The 21,009-nt window shown below is 38.0% G+C and overlaps 1 protein-coding gene and 1 long non-coding RNA gene across 5 annotated transcripts in view; one reads left to right on the top strand and one right to left on the bottom strand.

Annotated features, from left to right (window-relative positions):
* The window catches only part of LOC142865020 (uncharacterized), a 585,997-nt gene that overhangs the window by 213,361 nt on the left and 351,627 nt on the right, over positions 1-21,009 (top strand). For 2 of the 3 annotated variants that reach the window (XR_012915320.1, XR_012915322.1), the window contains exons 3-4: positions 8,180-8,344; positions 18,106-18,203. This is a non-coding gene — a long non-coding RNA (uncharacterized LOC142865020). The remainder of the gene's footprint in view (positions 1-8,179; positions 8,345-18,105; positions 18,204-21,009) is intronic. The other variant, XR_012915321.1, reaches the window with a different exon arrangement.
* The window catches only part of LRRN1 (leucine rich repeat neuronal 1), a 51,819-nt gene that overhangs the window by 21,625 nt on the left and 9,185 nt on the right, over positions 1-21,009 (bottom strand). The window contains exon 1 of one of the 2 annotated variants that reach the window (XM_075998555.1): positions 9,308-11,428. The exons of the other annotated variant lie outside the window; for it this stretch is intronic. The gene's annotated coding sequence lies outside the window, so the exon portion shown is untranslated. Of the gene's footprint in view, positions 1-9,307; positions 11,429-21,009 lie in introns of those variants that run through there. 2 annotated transcript variants of the gene reach the window in all.

Below are 21,009 nucleotides of genomic sequence, written 5' to 3'. Positions count from 1 at the left end.
AAAAACAAAGATGAGTTTAGAAACTACATATATTTATAGCTCTAAAAATTTTAAAGGTCATTTCTAGTAAAAGCAAACATTAAAGGTAGTTTGTAAAAGACTCATTTTTAGTTATTTACATTTTAATTAACACCTTATTTGTTTCCAGGAATTCTTTCTTTCCCAAATGGTATGTTATGTATCTATATTGAGACAATGCTTTTCTAGCTCAATTATTCTTATGTAAAAAGCTAATTTAACATAACTACAAAAGGAAAACATTAATTTTTTCCTATATTCTAATCACCAGATCTGATCTTGACTGAATAAAATATTTTATAAAAGGACTCTATTCCATCATATCACTGGTCTCCATTAAAAACACAAACATGCTTAATACATGTGTATATATCTCACATGCATGATTTCATTAATCTCATGATAATGTCTCTGACCAATTAATAGATGTAGGACCATGAATATATTTATTTAACTTCTTGAAGCCTAAGTTTCTTCATCTATAAAATGGAGTTGGTCATAAAAGTACCAACTTTTAGAATGGTAGGATCAAGAGAATTAAAGAAATCTATGTAAAGCTCTTAGCGTAATGACTGACACATACTAAATGCTCATAAAAGTGAATTATGTGTTATTTATTATCATCTTGCATCTATGTGTAAAGATATTAGTGGTTAACAGTTACAGTTTTCTGCCTTCCAGTCCAGGTGTAAAAAGCCATTATGGAGCCAGTGTTTGTCCTGTTCTCTCAAAATGGGCCATTCACTTGTTAAGGTATTCAAAGTAAAGACTTAGGTTTTTTGACATTTGTCTTGCTATGGTACACTTCAGTTCTGAGAACTGAAGGAACTTCAGTGACTAGTGTTCTCTTTCCCCTCATATAAGGATTCTATGAAGGATTCTATATAAGGATTCTATAAAATAAAGCATATAGTATGCTTAAAGCCAAGTGTTCAACCCATAGCAAGCTCTCAATTCATGCTGCTACTATTAGCCTTTTTACTTTGCAAAACATAGTTATCCTTGTGATTGACCAAGAAGTATAATAATACAAATAGCGAATACTAAAAGTTATATATTTAAATCATATTTTACTAAGAAAGTTATATGACTTTACTAAGTCATTTATACTAAGAAAGAAAGAAAAAGTCCTACTACTTTTTTGTCGTTTTACAAAATATTCAAACTATGTTACTTTTCTAACAAGATAAAAATCATCCCATCCAGATTCTGGAAAGTCTGAGGTAGGAGCAGGAAATGATTGCATGATTATGCTACGTGATACTGGATGCCTGCTGATTCTATGAGGAAGAAACTTTTCAATATTATAAAAGTAGTTGACTCTGACTTTTATCATGAAATTCTATAATATGAACATATACGTCAGAAATTACAGAAAACAGTACGGTAGTTTCTCAAAAAACTAAAAATACAATCACCATATAATCCTGCAATCCCATTTCTGGGTATATATCCAAAAAAATTCAAAGCATGATCTCAAAGAAATATTTGCACACCCACTTTTACCGCAACATTATACACAATAGCCAAGAGATAGAAGCAACCCAAATGTCTGGCAACAGATGACATGATAAAGAAAATGGATTGTATACATACAATGGAATATTATGCAGCTTTTAAAAAGAAGAAAATCCTGTCATATGCTACAACATGGATGAATCTTGAGGACATTATGAAACAAGTCAGTTACAAAAGGACAAATACTATATGATTCTATTCATATGAAGTATCTAAAGTGGTCAAAGTCATAGAAACAGAAAATAGAAAGGTAGTTGCCAAGGGCTGGGGATAGAGTGGGGAAAATTAGTATTTAATAGGTATAGAGTCTCCATTTTACAAGATGAAAAAAAAGTTCTAGACATCTGTTGCATAATAATGTGAATATACTTAACACAACTGAACTGTACACTTAAAAATGGGACATGGTAAATTTAATGTTTGTTACCACAGTGAAAATGTAAATCCATTATAATTCAGGCCAACTTTTATCACGCATACAAATTAATTATTTTAAATTCTGCAACAACAACAACAAATGGCTGGCATAGATTAAAAACAAATGAAATTTCTTTTTTCTAGGGCTAAGTCTGTCACATATGAGAAGAAAATGCCCTGCTAATTACTAGAATGATGTTCCACAAACAAGTCTGGCAGTTTAAAGAAACATTCCCTTAGATAGCAAACCACAGCTTTAAAGGCCCAGAATTGGCAAGGGACACATTTCAAAAGAGTCCCATAGTTATACAATTACATTTGTGGCTTCCCTGCCCCCCAACAAGATATGTTTGGGTCACTCTGCTCTAAATATAAATTCCAAAGGAATGGACTGAATTCCATCCAAGTGCATCACCATCAGTGCACATGGCAAGGACTCTCATTTCCCCCATGGAACTGTGTTAGATGGAATGTTAGTTTCACCAAATGACAATAGTTGGTGGGACTTACAGCTAGGAGTCGGGCAAAAAGAAATATCCATTCACAGTAACATGACGGTTATGTGCACTCTTGTTATTGTAAAAAAAAAAAAAAAATCAGGCAGCTCTAGGGTTGTAGGAAGAATTCTGTCCTGGGGAAATCAAGCTGCCTCTATTCAAAGTATGCTTCTCTACTTATTAGACCTATAACCTGTGCAAACTACAGACTGTCACCAACTTACGATGGTTTGACTTAAGATTTTCCGACTTTAAAAATGGTCTGAAAGTGGTATGCATTCAGTAGAAACCATACTTCAGTACCCATAGAGCACCATTCTGTTCTTCATTTTTATTACAGTATTCAATTACATGAGATATTCAACATTTTATTATAAAATAGGCTTTGTATCAGATGATTTTGCCCAACTGTAAGTTAATATAAGTGTTCTGAGCAAGTTTAAGGTAGACCACAATGTTTGGTTGGTTAGATGTATTAAATGCATTTTTGACTTAATGATATCTTCAACTTACAATGGATTTATCAGGATGTAACTCCATGTAAGTTGAGGAATATTTGTACTTAAATCCTCTGTGTCTCAGATTCCATAGCTAAACTTAAGGCTAATTATATATGCTTCTTACATGAAAATTATGATAACTAAATAAAATAACCTGTGTGAAAGTATTCAGCCTAGGGCCTGGGAAAGAGTCTAGTACATAGTGGGCCCTCAAATACTTATTTGAATCTCTGGAACCTTATCAAGTTTGCCAGTAAATTTCACTTCCATCCTGCTATTATTAGGAGGTAATGAATGCACAAATCTCCATAAGACCCTTGGGCATGGCAAGTATTTGGTAAAGAGTCATTATTATTATTATTTGTCATTTCCACTATATTTTCCACCAGTATTATTGGTATTAATAGTGTTAGAAATCCAGAGACAAAAGATTACATTAAAACTAAAGTAAAAACCTAGCCAGGCAAATTATAAAACACAAACCTCCAACCTGGAAATTAACATAATTTCATAGGTAGTGTAGTCACAGCAATGAAGAACTAAGATTTTGATCCCAAAATGAATCAAAATGCCTTTTTAGGACATGTGCTTTTATACATACTTTCTTTGGTAGCCAAATTCATATCATGTAGATAATGTTCAGAAAAATCATTCTTTTAGCTCTCTTGGTCTCCAAATAGATCCAGGGCTAATGCAACATTCAAATTTGCTTCTTTTTATTTAGAAATGGCTTGAAAATAGGGAAATGAGATTTTTGTTCACAGATGCTTTCCTTCTGGCCCTATAGGGTTAAAAATTGCATAGCTTTGACACAAACTCTCCCTCTAGCCACTCCCAAGGAGGGCAGGGTGAAGCTAGACTCCACTGTATGGACTGACCTCCCAGAAGGATCCCCCACGGCTGATGGCCCCTCTCCCTTCTGCTGCAGGTCCATGTGCTGACTGTCACACCCACAAGGGCCTGAAGCTGTCCGAAACAGGAAGAATATAGCATAGAGTTAAGCGTGTGGCTTCTGGAGAGACAGACCTGGTTTCAAATTCAGCTCGGTGACCTTGGGCAAGTTATTGAAGCTTTCTAAGTCTCAGTTTGCTCTTTTAGAAAATGGAGACCATATAACTTACTTTGTAAGAGTAGTGAGAAAATTAAAATGTGATGTCAAATGCAAAGCCTTTGGCAGAGCACCTGACACATAGCAAGTGCCCAATAGATGTTAGCTATCATTATTTACAGGTTTGAGGTCTCATATTGAATCAGAGTCTTTTTTTATGGATGTTGAGGATGAAAGGCAGGAATGAGCAGTTGGAATCAGTAGAGATAGGGTGCCTTTTGTGGTATTATCAACTACAAGTTCTAAACCTTAAATAATGTAGATGGCTAGTGCAGGTGGAGCCAAAGACAGAAATTACAGCAGATTCTTAATGGAGGGTACATTTTATTTCCCTTGGGAAGGAAAGAGGGCTTCACTAAATACATTCTGAATGCTGAATCTACATGGATATTTTTAAAGACATTCATTTCTCGGACTTTTGTCTGGCCCCTGACTCTTAAATTCCTTTCTCCAACCATTTTCCAAAATTATGTTCCGGGTTCACACATTATCCAAAGCCAAACACCCCGTAGAGTGTGTTAGTGTTCGCAGATGGAGGGTGCATATGGGAGGAAGAGCTATAATAGTCTCCATAATGCATTAAGGAACAATAACGTGTATCCCCTTGCAAGGACATAATGGAGCTTGCTCAGGCTCTTTTGCATAAGGAACTATTCCTAAGAGCCCACATCATTCATCAGCAAGCACTGCAGCCACATGTCTGAATGGGCCAAGCAACAGAACCCGGGAAGGGATTCTTCATTTTGGCTTCACCACACACCTTCTGGATGACCTGGAACAGATCATGTGACTTTGTGTCTTATGTTATGTATTTTACAGTAAGCAGTTTGAGAGTAAAGCTACACAAAAACGTTTAGCTTCCCAGGACAAAGGGAACCTCAGGAAGTCATCTTATTGACCCATCTTATGAACGTCATGGAAAACTATACTGCCAGCCGTTTTCAGAGAGGCAGATCTTCCTCCCTCTCTCCCTTTTTTCCTTCCTTCCTTCCTTCCTTTTTCCTTTTTTGTTATCAAATTGTCATGGAGGGATGGAGGAGTTTGATTATGCCAAGGATCTCAAACTTAATGGCTTCTAGGGCAGGGTAGGTGAAGGCAGTTGAGTCAACACAGTAGGAAGTCATGGTCATATAAAAAGCTGGAGAGTTCATGAACTCCAAAAGGTATCCAAAACTGTTTTAGCTGTGTAGGCCAAAAAGAACCTATTTGCTTTCTGAGTCTTTTTACGGCCCTGACCAGTTTGCAACCTCTGAATTATATAAGTATAATAATAGCACTATAATGCTGAGCTAAAGGGAATATGTGATAACTAGATTAGATATAAATTTTCAAATATTATTGGCAAACACTCCATATGTGGGAACCTATAATTACAAACTTATGGTGTGAATCTCTGAAGAAAACTTCTTTCGTGCTATTAAAAAAGGCATTACATTCACAAAAATTCATTTGACACATCTTTTTTTGTGGAAGACCTACTTTAAAATGCAAACAGAACCTTAGAGATCCCCTTAGGCAAATCCAAACAGACCCAGTTAATTGCCAGGGGAACAAGATAAAACCCAAGGGCCTTGATCCCCAATTCAGCATTTCTGAATCTGACCACTTTAAATTTCTGTGGTGGTTTTTCTGGTTCCTAGAGAAAAATCTGATTATCCTTTCTTTAATTTTATTTTCTTTTTCTCCTTTGTTCTTCTTGCATGTTATTAGTATTAATTAGTTAATTAATAGAGACAAAAATTCCCTGGTGTGCTTGGATGATATAAATGTACAAGTGTGCAAAGAAGAGGATGGGCACAAATGATCTGCTGATTCCCCCTCTGTTTCCTTCCTCTCTCAGGCCAGGGCAAGTCCCCCACACTGCAGGTACAGCCTCGGCCAGCATCTCTGGGAAAAGCCCAAAGGCACAGCTGGTCTCCAAGCTTAGTGTGAAAGCTGGGGCCACAATTCATTCAGTGCCTAAGAGGAACTGGGCATAGACAGCAGTTTAGCCCTTTCAGGAGGGTTGGCCAGGCATGGTAGACAGGGTAGGGCTGGACTGGATGACTTAAGAATTACACAGAAAATGTAAAAAACAAAAGGCAAATGAAAAGCCAAAGCCCAGTAGCAGCTGGCCTGAATCTAAATCCAAGTAGGTGGGTTGGGATGGTCAGCAAGGGTGCTTGTGGAAGAGCCCTGGGGAATAACACTGACTTCAGATTCTGACTTGGATTCAGCCAATCCGAGCAATCAGGCCAGCCTCCCTGTGAAATACACAGAAGCACAAACTGGTAAAGTTGGAGAAGGTCTTAGAAATCACCTGGCACATCTACAGTCACCTATCCTTTTACAGAGCACACTTCAGAGAGGTGAGGTCACATATTTGAAGGACAAGCTTGACTCATTCCCAATCTCCAAGCACACTGTACTGTGTACTATATGCTACAGAACCCCATATGGCTTCCCTTAGTCTAGTTGGTTTAAGTTCAAATTCTTTACCACTTGGACAGGGTCTACAACTCTTTGAAGGGTGTTGGCCATTAATCAACCATTTATTAGTAGCATAGGAAAACATCATTCAATTTAGAGATAGTTCACTGGCTTGTTTTCTTTAATAACCTCCAATTTGACTTTTGCTTATGTAAGTCAGGGGTAGGTTAGACAACTCAATCAATCATGCTGATGGCCAACTTATTACAAAAAATTAGTCAGGTCAGCTAAACAATGTTCATTGATTTTTTTTAACATGGCAGTGAATTGATCATAATGTTGATCTGTGCCATAAGCATGGCCAAATTGCAAGTTTAATTTGTAAAATGCATCAATTAAACTTCTCTTAATTTGGTAATGGAACGTGTATTGCAAACTCTATAAGATCACGGAAATTCAGAAATACTTCACAGAAAGAAGTATATAGTGGGTTTGAAAAATGAATAGGAGTTGGAACTGGGCATTCAAGATAGGAGATCCCTCATGAATAATATTATAATATAAATGTAACTAACTTTACCAATAGACTTACTTTAATAAAAGACTTACTATGTAACCATTATACTGCATTCCCAGGAACCTGTGGCCTTCTAGTTCCTCACATAAGGCCTTTTGACTGAATCCAAATTTTATAGAATAATTCCTTTATTAAAAGGGGTACAGCAGAGAAAGATGAAGCTTTTCTTACCTCCTTTGGTGCATGAAAAAGAACAATCTTGAAATCAGAAGGCTGTAGGTTCCCCACCCCTGGAAGCATAATCATCCCTATTTTTCATAAAGAGATCAAGTTTCTTATCTTAGGTGAGCCAGTAAGTCATGGAAATAGGGCTTGTGCCCTACTGCTGTCTACCTCTGAATCCTATTTGGGTCTCAGGTAGTTTGAGAAGCAGTATGGTACAGAGATTAGAGTACTGGACCAAGAGTTAGGGAACCCAAGTCCTAGAAGGTAGGTACTATTATTGTCCCCCTTTCACACTGAGGAAACCAACACATAGAGATATTAAGTAACCTGTTCAAGACACACAACTAGGAAGCAGTGAAGGCAGGATTCAAACGGAGTCACTCTGGTTTTAAAGCCCATGCTCTAAGCAACAACTCCCACATGTAACATGATCATCCCAAAGAACCCCCAATTTTAAATCAAACGAATGGTCCTGTCAATGAAGCAGGAGAAATACAAATCCACTGCCTGGGAGCATTTATAGCTCTTGAAGGCAATACAAATTCTTCCAAAATGATTTGGGCACAAAAAGTCACAGTGAAGATGTAGGGATGGTTCAGCAGCTGTTTGCCAAATAGCCTAGGTACCACAGAGACATCCTCTATCCCAGGAGTCCTCAAAACTACGGCTCATGGGCCACATGCGGGTGTTTCTGCCTGTTTGTTTTTTGACTTCAAAATAAGATAAGTGCAGTGTGCATAGGAATTTGTTCATAGTTTTTTTAAACTATAGTCCAGTCCTCCAGCCATCTGAGGCACAGTGAACTGGCCCGCTGTTTAAAAAGTTTGAGGACCCCTGCATCCCTTGGGTAATGATATTGTAGATTGTAGAATACTAGAAAAATCTTAAAGCAAAGGCAGTTTTCATTGAATCTTAAGTGAGAATATGGCAGGTCTCTGATTTTTAATTTTTATTTCATTATTACATACAGGTACGCAAGCGAATGCCCTTCTCCCTCAGAAAAAACGATGGGAAGGGACTCCGGAGGTTCCACCTGCAAACTCCCCAGGTATCAAGGGACTGCCTTCAAGATGCAGCCATGCCTGTCTCAGCTCATTTCCAGAATGTATTTTCAAAGGCAATATCATTTTTGAAGGTAAGAATTAAGCTACACTTTATTTTAATGAGACAATACTAATTAAATCTTTGCATTCCAGTTACTTAGGATTTCAATTTTGCAGTTTAATGGTAAGCCTCTTTAATAGGATTCTCCTTTGCACACACTATATTAAAAAGCACATACCTTTCTACATCCAGAGAGGCTGAATGACACCCAAAGCATTTCCAGATCCCTAATTGTCTTGGAAGGAAGTGTTCCAAACAAGTTAAGTCCTTTACCAGGGAATCAAAAATTAAAACAAGAAATGGGCATCTACCAAACCACTTATCCATCTTAGTTATTCTGCAAGCAAAGATATAAACAGTAAGCTAAAGGAATTAAACTATTACCTCAAGAAAGATGGGAAGCATTCTTTCCAAATAATGAATTATTTTCTAACCTTGTAGGCTCGTTTTTTTACTTCTGAATGTTCACTGCAGCCTAGTTTTGGCTGAGCAGTAGTTGTAAGAAGAATAGCAGTTAGTACTTATTAAGCTCTTATTATGCAACATGCACTGCACTGAGTACTTTACATAAATTATTTCATTTAATGCTCAGCTATGAGGGGAGTACCATTATGTTTCCTATTTTTACAGATGACAAGAAAAATGAAATAACCTGGCTAAGGTCTTGTAGCTAGTGCAGTAGGGTGGCAGAGGTTCTCTGTGAATCCAGGTATCTAATGCCAGAGCCTAAATCATACACCCTTCCCATCCCAACCTGTCTGGGCAGGGAGAATCCTTGCCAATATTCCCATATGCCAGTATGACAGTGTGAGTCTAACAGGGTAAGGAACCTGTTTCTGTCTCATTCAAAATGAGTCATCCCAGGGTCAAACCCTGCGCCTGGCATCCACATAGTGAGCACTCAATAACCAAATCAAATGACTAACTGAATCAGTTAAAATGTGCTTTCCAGGTGCCCAAAAATGACAACAGTTTTAAGCTTGCAAATACTCACAGTCCTGCTGGGTCTCTGCGTCTCCTCTACTTCTGTGTTTTAAAAAGCCTTACTGTAAAAGAAAAAAAAAAAGCTTGCAATTTAGCAGAAATCTGCTCCCCATCCATCCTAAGGGTTGTGATTGAGGAAAAGCCTGCCCTCTGATCCCTCCTTTTCTCCAGACTCTGCTGAAATCTGGAGTCAGTCTAAATGCAAAAGAGATCCAATAAAACTGCTAATTGAACCCGACTGATTTAATTCAATTAAAAAAAATACTCATTTGAGTATTTACTATGTCACAGCGCCAGGAAGACCAGTCCCTGCCCTTAAAGAGCTTATAATCTTATGGGGGGACACTAAGACCAATACCCAAGTGCCTCTGTAAAAGGAGACACGTGTCAAAAGGGAAGATGGAGAGATCTGTGGATCTATGAGAAGGCGAGGTGAGAACTGCCAACCTGCCATTGCTCTGTCAGCACCATCTAATACAACTTCCTGCGATGGCAGAAATGTTCTGTATCTGCACTGCCCAGTAGTATGGTAGCTCTTGAGTGGCTACTGAGCACTTGAAATGTGGCTGGTGGGAATGAGAAGTGGAATTTTTACCTTTTATTTTATTTCTGTTCATTTCAATTAAATTTAAATAGCCAGATGTGACCAGTGGCTACCACATCAGGCAGCACAGCCCTAGATCTCCAAACTTAGTTGTTCAGTAACTTGGAGATCTTTTTCAGAATGCAAATTCTTGTGTCACTTGGAGATTTTGATGAAGTGGGTCTCGGATGGGGTCTGGGAATATATGTGTATTTTAAAAAGCTCCACAGAGGGCTGAAATGCCAACCAAGTTTGACTACTCTAGCCTTAAGCCATGCTGGCCTGGCTCTGCCCTGCCACCACTCACAGGCTCAGAGGGTCTAGCAGGCATGTCAGCTGCAACCTGCAAAGACACAGCTAGACTTGGATCTGCTCTAAGCCACTCTGTTCCATTCCTCTAGTCAATCATCATAGTGTTCTCAGAGGTGACCCAAACTCTTGGATTGAGGTCCAAGGTTATGTTTTATTCATCATGGTGGGCACTGCACCTGACACAGTGACTAGCCTGCAAGTGTTCAATGAATGTTAGCTCAATCCACCAAGGTACGTCACAGGATACATTTCAGACTGTTTTCCATTTACTGGGTTTCTCTACTATACCAGAGAGAACAAAGGCCATCTGAAACAGGTGTGTGGACAAGGGGAGTGCAAAAAGCAAGAGTAGAAAAACCAATGTACTCTTTGAAAAAGTCTACATTATTTGAATCCAGAAGGAAATTTATAAGGAAAGACTTCTTTTGCCCAGACTCTCAGGATGAGGCAAACGAATGTTTTCTAATCACATTAGAGCTCCTGTTTGCCAGTCAAGTACCAGAGTGTACCACTGCTCTCCATACTACTGCATTCAAAAGTCGTAATTAGAGAAAAAACACCTTGCATAGAAAATAACCTAAACAAAAAATGTTTATCCTTATACCAAATGTCATGACTCTTACCATATTTCCTGAAGAAAAGGCTGGTTAAAACTTTTCAGAAATTTAAGAGTTTTGATAGCAAGTTTGCTGCACAGGACCTCGTTGAATGCTGTGTGCAAGCTCGACACTTGAAAAAGGTTGTTGAATGAACAAATAAACCTTTTCAGGTGATAATACACCTATTTGTTTTGAATTTTAGGCATTTTAGTTATTTCCCATCAAAAACATATGTCCTCCTGGATCTTATCTTTGGACCACATAATTACAGAAGAAATGAGATAAAAGTAATTCTGAAAACGAGCAGGGCAAATTAACATCATTGTGGGAAAGGTGGAAACAGTTTTTGAGAACTTAGGAAATTATATCTATATTTCTCAATAGAAAAAAAAGGGGATAGGAAAACTATTCCCAAGAAGGCAGCTCTTCAGATGAGAATGTGCACAGGCTTTGGAGTCAACAGGTAGAGATTAAAATCCAGTTCTGCACACGTTACTTTATTAGCCTCCATGTCTTCCTTCGAGAGTGGGGTCAGCATGCTTTCCTCATGGGGTTGTTAAAAAGTTGAAATGAGTTAATATATGCAAAATGCCTAGGTCACTTACCATAAGGTCCCATGATCTGGGACAAAATGCTTGCTATGCCTTCCACAAAAAAGGTGTGTTTTAAGTCTCAATTTCAAGGACCCCAGAATGTGACGTTTTATGGAAATAGTGTTGTTGCAGTTATAATTAGTTAAGATAAGGTCATACTGGAGTAGGTTAGGCTCCTAATCCATTATAAGTGGTGTCCTCAAAAGAAGAGAGAAAATGATGTGAAGACAGGACACAAAGGGAGAATGCCATGTGTCAATGAAGGCAGAGATGGGAGTTACAAGACTATAAGCCAAGGAATGCCAGAGCTTGCCACCAAATCCCCAGAAGCTAGGGAGAGGAAAGGACAGATTCTCACAGGTTTCAGGGGGAGCATGACTGTTGACACTTTAGTACTTTCATCTCAGATTTCTGGCCTCCAGAACTGTGAAACGGTAAAATTTCTGTTGTTTTAAGCCAGCCAGTTTGTGGTACTTTGTTACCTCAGCCCTAGGAAACCAATACAGTGTATGGTTTTAAAGTAGCTAATATATGTATTAACTACCTTCTAAATTATTTTTATAGGAATGTTTATTTTATTAAATATTAATGCTTAAGGCACTGACTTTCCTCTTACCCTCCTTATCCCTGTTGTACTCCCACTAAATACAATTGACTATGAAACGAGGTTGTTTTCTACCATTGACTGTAAACCTTATGGATAGGGAGATATATCCATTTCTTAAACTTCAAAAGCTGTGGTAAACTCTATGATCTTTGCAGCTGCTTCTTCTAGGACCTAGCAGGCTAGACTATAATTATTATTCATGAACTATTTCAACTCTATGGCCAAATCTTTTTTCCTTCTATGTTTTGTCATATACCAAATACAGTTTGAAGAATTCTTGAATCTTTGGTCTTTCAAATCCCTTTTAAACCTCAGAATCTATGACAGGCAAAGGAAGTAAGACAAAGAAAAAAGACTTTTTTTTTCCTGTTTAAATCACTTGTAGGATCAAGAAAGTTTGTTGTTTTCTTTGTATGGGCCATTTGCATAGCTGGAATCATAAAGTATCAATTTAACATTAGGAATTGAGAAACTGACAGAAGGCTCAAGAGAACAAAACATCAACCAACCACTGAGCTATTTTTATTGCTCCCTTTAGCACCAGCAAGTACAGTGATATCAAAACTACCATGAAATCAATTAATTTTAGTTTTTACAGATTATTTTAATTCTCTTCCTGTAATATGTCTATATGAAATAATTGCTTTGTAATTAGCAGCATGATTAAATGTTAAATAAATGCTAAATCTTTAGTTTGGCAGCCTTAATATGCCTAGAAGGCCCAGTTTCATTACTTTTTTTTCCTAAGTACTTCACAGTATATTGCTTAGTATTTTCACTTCAGACATAGATTTCACCATGCCTTGTTAATACATGTCACATAAGGAGCTGCAGCTACAATGGCTCTGTATTGTAAATTCACTACTACAGATATACCAATGAAAAAATAGACTCATCACTGTGAGTACTGTAAGTGCCAATATGTAGGCTGCTAATACCAAGCCATAGATTTTTGGATTCTAACCAAGTCAAGCAATTCCATTAGACTGTATCAGATTCGCATTTGCTCCCAGACTGAATTAAAGTTTGGTTTGTAACAGTGAAAATAATTCTCCTTACCAAGAAAATGGCAAACATTTTTACATCCATTTCAAAACATTTCTTGCATTTTCTTTGCTGAACTAGAGCTCTGTACTGTCTTTTCTTATATCTTAATCCAGTAGTCATCTTTATTAATTATCTGACATTTTAACAACATTTAAAAAAAATAAAACATCCAGTGTCCTTAAGACGGGAGCCTTTAGCTCTGATCTAATGCTATTTCTCTTACGAGTTTGACTGCTTAGAATTTGCCAATTATAAGACTAAGTAAGCACTGTTTAAATTTTAGACTGAGAAAATGTCAAGAACATGTCCCTTCCACATTAAAATGTTCCTTTAAAATCTGAAGACAGACATATGGAAGTGTCTATAGCTTTAGCATAAAAGTTCCTGCTAATCAGGGCTAAAGACAGCAGTGTTCAGGTGAACGACAGTACTTGTCCTTTGACTTGATAGAAATGAAGCACACTAAATGTCATCTTTTTTAAAGAAGCAAAATAAAGCCATCTGTCCCTGAACTCTTATAATAAACTTGGTTTCAAATTCCTTTTCTAAACCATTTTTCTATGACTATTTATTCTAATAAGCACTTAAAGAATTTGATTTTCGTAACCATTGCAAGACAATGAAGTAAAAGGTGTGCCTGCCTATTCTAACCTTCCCTCTGAAGGCTTGCTGGCCACAGCGACTCTCTAAGAAGAGAGTGTCACAATGGCCCAAGACAAGGACGGGGAGCAGGATACAAAACAAAAACCATGGAAGGTTTACCTATGAGTTCTTATGACAGCAGGATGGAACATCAGCTTTCTAGGTTTTCCAGCTTGCAGATGGCAGAGGGTGGGGCTTCTCAGCCTCCACAATCACATGAGCCAATTCCTGTAACAAATCTCTCTCCCTCCCCATCCATCCATCTATTGGTTCTGCTTCTCTGGAGAATCATAACTAATTCAAGGAGAGGTAATAGGTGAAAGAGGCAAGATTAAAGCCAAGTGTGTTGCACGCAGCCCTTTCTGTCTCAGCTGTCTCATCGGACCTCGGAGAGTATACTGCAGTATCCTCGTAGATACACAGATACTTAGAAGAACACTAACTGGTAGAGTAAAACACTGGTTAACTAGAAGATTAGGCTCAGGGAATTTGCAAATTTAATTTTCTGGTTAGCTGAAGGTTTCCTAGAAAGCTTTTAAACTTTAACACCCACTTTCTTGCCTTTGATAAGGGTGGTTATATTTTTTTATTGAGGCATTTTTTTTTTCTTCAAGGCCCTGATAATAAACTCATTGGAATTATTTTTAATCTAAAGCCTTGGTTAACTTATTTTCTTCCAATTTTCCCTTTTCTTCTAAAAGTGGACTCCAGGGGGGGAAAAATCTAGTTAATTAGGATTTCTGCTAATCAAGTTTTTAAATTGTTTTGGCAAATTAAAATCAGGTGAAAGCTACCTCCCTGAATTTGAAATAGTTTCTTATTATAGATTCTCCTTGATGCCATTGTGTTCCCGTATCTTAGTATGCATTTGAAACTAATGGTCCAGTACTCAAAGTGCTCACATCATTCATGACCTAGACATCATAAATCCACCAGCGCACATTAGTGGGATGGTCCTTAATTGCACAGTTTAGGCCTTGTGTAATCAAATGGTACGAAGGAACAGCTGAGAACATTAAAATGCCAGCGGGCATTATAAATCATAGTGCATTCTATAGTTTCTCTTCAATTCATGTGTTTATTAAATTAAAAGTAAAAAGAATAATTTGAGTTGAACATCCATTTGTCATTCATGATGATTAAAACATAAAATAATCCAGTGCTATTATAAGATCATCTTTATTATTTTACCTCCTGGCTTTCCAGTAGAAATTGTAGTTATACTTTGAACTTTAAACATAGAAATCAGTTTTTAATGAAGCAAAATAAACTTATCTCTTAGGAAGACTGACTAAATAAAAGGGTTATTTCTTAACAAAATACACTTTAGAATAAAGTGCAGTGCAATCTTATATGTCTAGGACTAACATGCACCTTAGAAGTTTCTGTAGAGTTTTAGGTTTAAGGGGAGATCATTTAAACTATGGAGTGGTCAAATGATTATTATATTGAGGAAATATATTTTAATGGTGGTTTACTATTACTTCAAATCATATTTAAATGAGGATAATAAAGATGTAGTTTGAAAACAAGACCAGAAAGTAAGAATTTTACTGTTTTCTTGGAGAGTTAAGCAACTTTAAGTGGTAAGCTTCAACAACTTGGCATAAAATGTGAGGAAGGAGCTTTTTTCCACTTCAGGGTTTTCAAGTCTCAGAAATCTGACTAGCACCCATGTTAGGACTCACCAAAAAATTCTGGGTAGAGAAATGTTACCATCAACATGTAGTTGGTAATTAGGTTTTGGTTCCATTCCAAATGTCCACATGAGTGACAGAAATGAATTAGAATAGTTTATCCAGCAACTCTTCTGAGTAAGGCACTGGTGGGTAGGGAGGGAGGGGACCCGCAGAGCATCCCAGGCAGTGGGGAGTGGTGTGCAGAGCAGTGGTATTCTGAGCCAAATGTGAAATTTCTTTTCAAACCTGAGTTCAGAGACATCATGTTGATAGCTTAAAATTGGTCATACAAATCAGGGCTTATCTTTCTGGATAGCATTCACCTGCACACCACTGGTATAAAGGCACCAAAGCAGTAGAGTGGGAATAGGTCCATGGAAAAGGAACTATTTCATTTTGAATGAGTTTTAAGTTATGCCACAATAGGAATGGAAATTACAACAGAAAGGTAGGATGGTGCCTAGATATGGAGGGCCTTTAATGCTTCACCAAGGAGTTTTCTCTTATTTCTCATCCTTATCAGAGGCCTAGAAGAAACAGATGGTACATTCAAAAGAGGGTGAATAAAGAAAGGTCTTAAAAAGGTACCATTTACAAGGTATCTTAATCCATTTCTGCCACCATAACAAAATGGCCTGAGACTGGGTAATTTATAAAGAACAGAAATTTACTTTCTCACAGTTGTGGACGATGGGAAGTCCAAAATCAAGGTGCCATGAGATTCAGTGTCTGGTGAGGGCTGCTTTCTGTTTCCAAGATGGTGCCTTCTTACTATATCCTCCCATGGCGGAAGGGGGCAAAAAGGACAAAGGCTGTGTCCTCGCACAGCAGAAGAGACAGAAGGACAAAAGGGGACTAGAATACTCTCTTCAGCCTCTTTTACAAATGCACTAATCCACTCAAGAGGGCAGAGCCCTCATGGCTTCATCACTTCCCAAAAGGCTCCATCTCTTAACACCATCACCTTGGAGTTTTAAGTTCTAACATATGGATTTTGGAGGAACAAGTACATTCAAACCATAGCACAAGGGATGGGCAAGTTTAAGGTAAACTCACAAAGGATTGGTCAAGCATCCCTGAGCTAGCTAGTGCAGGAAGCAGAACCCAGCAAGAAACCGGATGACAGGGGGCCCATTTATGGATACAGTCCATACACATCTGATCCCCAGGGCACAAAGCAAAGTGGAGAGGGGTATTGAGTGCATCTGGAGGGGCATCGAGAATATCTAGCAAATTCTCATAGCCAGTGGTGACCACCAAATAAATGCTTTTTTTCAGTGGAATGATGGATTCATTTCTTTAACTCAGAAAGATTAGTCCACTAGCTGTGTGTAAGATGGACTAGAGAGACAGCATAATGAGTATGGGGACTCTGGTTAAGAAGCACTTATAATAAGCTACATAAGAGGTGATAATGGCTGGAATTTGGGCTGTAGTGATAGGAACCAAGAAGAAGGGTGATATTTAAGAGACATTAGGGAAGTACAACTAGAGAAACATCTATTAGATACCACAGTTGACTAGATGTGAAGAAAGGACAGGGATGAGTTCAAAATAATGCCAAGGTTGAGCCTAGATCATGATGACAGGGGTCCCAAAACAAGATACGGGCAGACGTGAACAAGAGCTCCTTTTGGAAGTGGGACGAGTTTCCTTTTGAGTGATTAGAAGGAGGGAAGGGAAAGGCTGGAGTACTTCCACCCCAGGTTCCCTATTTCCTGGGCTAGTGGGCAGTGGCTTCATTCCTCTGCAGCAGGCAGTGGCTTTCTCCTGTAGGCCATCGTTCATCCTGAATCCTGGAAACCACTGCTTTCCTCTTGCTCGTTTAGTGGTGGTGTGGTTTTCGGGGTGAAAATATCCAGCAGGCATTTGGAAACATAGGACTGGAGTTTGGGAGTGAGGTTATGGCTGGAGAGAAATTTGGGAGTTTTTCTCATAAAGATCTAGAAGAAGATGTAAGATCTCAAGGGACATAGATGGAAAAGCAGTCTAGTAATAAAAGGGTGCAGGGGAGCCAGAAATTTACTGCCATATAGCATGGAATAAAGGATAACTCTGCATCTTGCTGACTTTAATTCCACCATCTTTTTTGATAACTATATGGTAACAGGGTCTAAATTTAGTTATAAGTCAATACAAAGATGGGACTAAAACAAATTATTACAGGGGCAAAATGCTAACTCAGGGTTGAAATGATCCCTGTATTGTGAACTATAATAATTCAGATCAGGCAGAAAAGTAGATCTTTCCACTGAGGACAAATCAGTATCAACTAAGTGCTATGGTCATTAGAACCCCAATGAAATTACTCACCATCTAAATCTCATGGAGGATCTTGCACAGTCAACATCACTCACCTCTTTTATGTTAACAACCAGTCAGATGTGGCCAAGTGCATTTTTAATAAGATGGCATGCTCCACTTGGGAAAGGAGCACACATCACCTGTTTTGCTCATCACGGTATCCCTAGCTTACAGAAAAAGATCAGCACGCAAGTGGTGCTGTCAATATTTGCCAAATGATTGAAGTGAGTGACTGTCATGCTCCAAGAACCATACCAAGTTCTTTCCCATATATCCTTGTAGCAGCCCTAGGGGTAGAAATCATTCCTCCATTTTACAGGTGAGAGCGTTTGGGAGTCAATAAATTGAGTCTTTTAACCAAGATTGAGCACAACAAATATGTGATAGAGATTCAAACCCAGCCTCGTCTGGTCTGAGCCCATGTTTTCCTGCTTTGTTGTAGGATTTCTACAGATCATCACTTCGTTATTTTGTCTTGCCTCTGTTCACTCTAACTCCCCACTGAGTCCGGAAGCTCATCTGGGCCAGAAATAATACCAGGTACATTTCTTCATCCCCTGTATCACCCTCCCGTATCACCCTTCTAATAGCACTTGATAGTCTACATGCATATAATGAATACTTTTTGATTAATAACACTTCCTTGGCAATATCATAGAAGCATTCCCAAATGAGTTCAACTTTCTATAATAACCTCTCAAAAATAGCACCGCAGTAACATCTGAGTATGTAATATGTGAACTGTTAATACTTACTTTCTACCAAACTAAAGAGGAAATAACTTTGTAAAAACTATTTAAAAGAAGCAGCATGGCAATGAAATAGACATATATGGAAGTCCTTTTCCTCTTTTATTGACTGAATATTTGCTAAGTATATTTCTCATGTGCTAAATGCTTTTATAGGTGCAGGGACCTAAGACTCAGTTGTATTCTTTTCCCTTAAGAAGCTGTTTGGTAATGGTGATTGTATTACAGTAATGTAAATAAATAACCCTAAATTAAGATACTTGAAATGAGGACAAGAAGATGTGGGAAAATCTAAATTAATAATCCTAAATTAAGATGACACATGCTATACTTGAAGTGAGGACAAGAAAATGTGGGAAAATCAAGGACAGTGTGAGTAACTCAGTCTGGAGGAAAACCAGGGTTAAGATTACCTGTTCCTACACATACTTATTAGCTGTAAGATACTAGGCAAGTTCCGTATCTCAGGGTTTTTCCCCCACATCTTTAAAATGGGGATGATATTTAACTCCCAGGGTTGGTATGTGCTCTTCTCAGTATGCTTAGAAAATTACATTTATTGGCCCACAAGGGTAGCTACATGACCAGCTCAGTGGTATTGGCTGTCCTCAAGAGCTAAGACTACAATTCCTATAAATCTGAACATACCAATTGGGAAGCTCTGATTATGAGGATTAAAAAAGACAATGAATATGAAGTTCACTGTAAATTATTATTTCCATTTCACAAAGAATTCCAAGAAAATGAGGTTAATGGTTTTCTCAACTCTCTCATTCACATGCAAGTGAAAATCTTCTAGGTGAAACAGGGTAGGTGGGGTAGAGGCTAAGTCATAGCAATTCTGCGTTAGTGCAGCAGGGATCTGCCTAAGGGGTCACACCAGGTTTGGCTTGCCTGGTGACTTTCTCTTGCTTAGTGACTGATCCTACTTATAGGAAGACTCTTGGTTATACTGCACTGGTGTTCTAATCTGGTCCTAACCAGGAGCTTTGCAGTTTGGTGAAATAACAAGATGATGATGTGGTAAGATGATGGCGATACTAAGAATTTACAATAACAGTGGTAGCAGCATTGTTTATTGAGCACTTACAAGATGCTTAGCATTGCTCTAAGAGTTTTACATGCCCCAGCAACTTTATTATCACAGTAGATACAGAGAGATGAAGGTTTTGGGTCCATTAGTTATGTCTTGAATTCAGCTCTTCTTTGTGGAATGATAGCTCTGAGTCTAACCTATTCTCTCTGGTTAGAAAATGTGATTCTATGAATTACAACTTAGGGGCATTAAGAGAGGAAAGACAGAGTGGATACAGAAGAGAGTCTAGAAACAAACAAAAAAGGCTCTAATGTATTAATCTGTTTGCCAGTTCTTTCAAAGTACGCCAGCTGACTCAAGGTTTCTTGCATGTCTAGACAAATAAAAAGCTCTCTTGGGATCTATCACAAAAGATGATGACCATGTAAACTACTGACTTCATAAAACAGCTAGTCTGAATCTTCCTGACCCATAAAATCTCTCCACTTGCCTCTGAAGTAGCATCCTCAGAATGCAGACACAGTAGCATGCAGAAATGTCAGAAGTCAACATAATACCATCTGTATTCATTGCCACTATTTACTAAGTACTTACCTTGGTCCAGAAACTGTACTATGGGTGTCATATACATGGTCTCATTGAATGATTCCAATCATTCTAAAAGGCAGGTTCTATTATTATTCCCATTAAGCAGATATAGATACCGAGGCTATGTGAGACCACTCTAGATCACAGAGCCAAGAAGCAGTTTTGAAACTAATTCTTCCCAACTCTAAGCCCTGCCTTGTTACCCACTCTTTCCCCTACCTTGGGCTGCATATCCTATAAGACTATGGCAATGACTGACACATTGTTCTGATGCATGTCATAAGGATACCTTAAACCAGGGGTCCGCAAACTACGGCCCACGGGCCACATGCAGCCACTGCCTGTCCTGCTTAGCAGCCAACTCATCCCGGGCCCACAGTGCGCATGTGTGGAATATGCCCCACACTCTCCAACAGCCCTCCCACGGTCTGAGGGACAGTGAACTGGCCCCCTGTTTAAAAAGTTTGGGGACCCCTGCACCAAAATGATCTTTAGAAGCAAACCTCAGGTAGTAGTTTTTAATATTGCTAGAAGTTGGATGCTCTTGTAAAAAACGTTCAATACTTTTCCATAAGAATTAGCAATCTACTTAGTTCTGCTAAGTTCTGCAATTGCACTATAATTTTTTTTCAAAATTAATCATTTTACTTTGTATTTTCTCTGGGTAATAGATGCTTTTCAATTTTTAGAAATCTCCTAAATTTAGACAATGATGACATAACTTAATATGCAATGTGATGGCAGTGGTTAAGAGAAGGAAATCTTTTAAGTATACATTTTCCTCCATTTAAAATGATTTATCTTAAATATGGTTAAAAAAATATGTTCTATTAATAATTCCAAGGTAATTTTAAAGGGTAACTCAATGATGATTGGTTAAAAAAAATACTAAACTAGATTTCAAAATTAAAAATAGTAAAAAAAAATGATTTATTTTACATAGACTTTAATATGGAATCATAGCATTTTTTCA

The sequence above is a fragment of the Microcebus murinus genome, chromosome 28 (assembly GCF_040939455.1).
Source record: "Microcebus murinus isolate Inina chromosome 28, M.murinus_Inina_mat1.0, whole genome shotgun sequence".
Taxonomy (NCBI): domain Eukaryota; kingdom Metazoa; phylum Chordata; class Mammalia; order Primates; family Cheirogaleidae; genus Microcebus; species Microcebus murinus.
This window is presented reverse-complemented; position numbering and strand designations above follow the sequence as displayed.